This window comes from Nanorana parkeri, unplaced genomic scaffold, assembly GCF_000935625.1.
Source record: "Nanorana parkeri isolate BGI_ZX_2015 unplaced genomic scaffold, ASM93562v1 scaffold3695, whole genome shotgun sequence".
Taxonomy (NCBI): domain Eukaryota; kingdom Metazoa; phylum Chordata; class Amphibia; order Anura; family Dicroglossidae; genus Nanorana; species Nanorana parkeri.
In genome coordinates this window covers 23109-26013 of record NW_017309963.1, presented here as the reverse complement: position 1 = coordinate 26013, position 2905 = coordinate 23109, and the positions used below count along the sequence as shown (strand labels likewise).

General features: G+C 49.8%; 1 protein-coding gene across 1 annotated transcript in view; it reads right to left on the bottom strand.

Annotated features, from left to right (window-relative positions):
* Positions 1-2905, bottom strand: part of ARMC5 (armadillo repeat containing 5) — a gene marked incomplete at its 5' end in the record, with an annotated part of 31500 nt that overhangs the window by 5651 nt on the left and 22944 nt on the right. The gene's annotated exons all lie outside the window — the stretch shown is intronic.

Below are 2905 nucleotides of genomic sequence, written 5' to 3'. Positions count from 1 at the left end.
GGGGGGGGGGGGGGGGGCGCCGAGGTGGGAACCAGACCATTGAATACAACGGGATTTAGATGTCTGAGCGTTTTGTAGAGCGTTCGCCGTGCGTAGAACCCGCTACAAAGCGTTCAGGTGTGAGCGAGGGCTTAGTCTTACTGGTAAGTCTTTCCAGCAGTCTTCCAGGACAGCATGAGAGAGATGGAGGCTCCTCCCTCTCAGCAGGAAACGGGTCACATGATTCAATATAACAGAACCTCGTCTCATTCAGCCCTTCAGTCAACACAGAACCGAAGGAAAAACAAGACTGCAAGAAAATTCAGCACTTGGGAATCCCGCTGTCCTGGAAGATTACTGCAAAGAGTTACCGGTACGTCTTACTCTGATTACTCCCTTACGCATCTTCCAGGACAGCATAGGAGAATTGACCAATCTAGGGTGGGACTTCAGCTTGAAGAACTTTTTGACCAAAGGCTTGGTCTCCAGAAGAAATCAGGTCCAAGTGTCCAATGAATGTAGAAAAGCTTGAGCATGTGGCTTTACCGATCTGTTGTGGCCTAGCACCAGCTCTCAGCCAATGAAGGGATGGAGAAGGGACCTTCATAGCACCATAAGCTTCCCCAATAGACTAGTCAGATGTCTCAGTCAGAGAGGATTTAGACTTTCCGGGGGACAAAGGCATCTGATTCAGGAAATTCCTTAGAGACCCGAAGGTACTGCAATCGGCAACGCCAATCACCCCGGCAATGAAGAGACTGTTGTTGGTTCTTTCATTAGAGGGATTGGTACAGAAAGTAGGTCGAACAATCTCCTGCGATCTATGAAAACTGGAGGAGATCTTAGGCCGGAAGGCCGAATCCGTTAGAGAAGGTTTGCAGCTCGCGGAAGTAACGGCAACTAAAAAAACGGTTTAAGAGTAACGGAGAAGCGGATGACGACTAGAATGATCTGTCCGCAAACTTTGAGTTCCCTTTACATGGACAGCAGTCAAGGAGGCCAAACTTTGCAGAAGAGGACTCGTAGTACCCCCGAGCTAGCCGAGGTAGATAACTGCTGTTGCATGGTCTGACAATACTAAGATGGTGGCCTTGGAGCCTCTCCTGAAAACATTCAGTACCGCCCTCAATTCCCTCCAGTTTGATTCCCTTTGGGACTACTGACCATTGGCTACCAAACTCTCCATATGGGCACCCCAACCCCAAGAGCTTGCGTCCGTCGTTACCTTTATGGAAGACTGGATGGACCAAGGCAAGCCTGTTGTCAGGTGTCTTTGATCTCTCCACCACCACAGAAGAGGGAAGCAGGACTGCCAAGTCTAAACTGGCCTCTGATGAAACCGTGTCCGCATGACGGCCGGCAGAAGTCATGAGCACCACAACGGACATCATAAATCTTATGGAGACTGGATCACTCGGCTGGAGAACAAATCTTCTGAATCTTTGTCTTTCCCTCCACCGTATTCGCACATATCCCAAGAAGGTCACCTTAGGGTTAGGTGAGGGAAGTAGATTGGATTTCTGGAAGTTTTCCTGTAACCACCTCTGCGTGGCTGCTGAACTGTCTGATGGGAGAATGTCGATTCCCCGCAGTCTTAGAGCTTCCCCCAAAAACTTTGGAAAAAATACATGTGGCTGAGGAGAGCCTGAAAGGAAGGAGCTCCGATAGTGGAAGACTACTGGACCGCAGAAACTGCTGGGTGGAAAGGGATGTGAAGATAGGTGTCCCTCAGCTCCAGGGTTGCCAACAATTCATTGGCCTGCAAAAGGGTCCCGAGTGAAAAAAATGGATTCCATCCGGAATTTCTTGCTTCTTATGTCTCCATTCAAACGTTTTCCAACAGAACTAGACAAAAGGTGCCGGAAGGTTTTGGAACAACGAAGACGTGAGAGTAGAAACCCCGACCTACGATAGTTCCCAATCTGGAACCTGAATGATCTCTCTGATCCACCAATTCATCCGATAGAAGACAAAATGCCCCGGCAGAATCTTCTGGAAGATTTGTTGTCAGAAACTGATGGGGAGGAAAACTGCTGAATTCCACCTTGTAGCCCTTTTCTATTAAATTCCAGATGAAGTGGTTGGAGGTAAGTTCTTCCCAGCATGGAAGGAAACCCCCTAGCCTTCCCTGGGAGGGAGAATTGCTCCTTTCCCCTCATGCCCCATCCAATGTTTCTTGGGTTTATCTTCCTTACTCGCCTGATTTTTATTCCAATCGGCATTGCACTCCGGGACTGCCTACAATTCGGGCCCAAAAAGCAGATCACCCGAAAAAGGAAGGTTGCATAGACAAAGTTTAGCTGCAGAATCATCCTCCCCTAAGGAGCACGGCGAGAGGAATGAAAGGAGAACTATGAAGTGATTTCCGTCATCCTCATAGTTAGAGGCGACAGCTCGGCTCAGAGACATGCCCCCGATCCGCTCACTTCCCGATCCGCTCCCTACATTGTCAGTCACCCCCCCCTCCCTCCCCTCTCCTTCAGCACTGAGTGGAGGAATGGACGGGGGCGGGCCCAGCTGGCTCTGTCTCTAGATAGGTGCTCTCAGTATCCCGCAAAATACTGAGTTTTGGGTGACGGGAGGAGGTTAGTAGATGTCCTTCCGTGACCCTAAAGAGAACTACGGGGAAAAACAAACACTTACCCCCTCGTTCTCCTTTCACTAATGCTGAAGATCCAAACTGATCCAAAGCCAACATCCAAACGGGTTCTCCTGAAGCATCAGCAATAAAACACCTGGAAAAGCACGGAGAAGAAGTCCGGAGCCGTTCCCCAGGCGTAGCCGCTAACAAAGGCGCCTGAAGCTGCGCTAATCACAATTTCTGGCCACACATGAGGCTGCTAGAGCGAGTTTCAGATGAACCGGAAGTGGAGTCCCCGCCTCCCGTCAGTAAGATTTCCATCCTTTAGTCCATGGGATCCCCAAG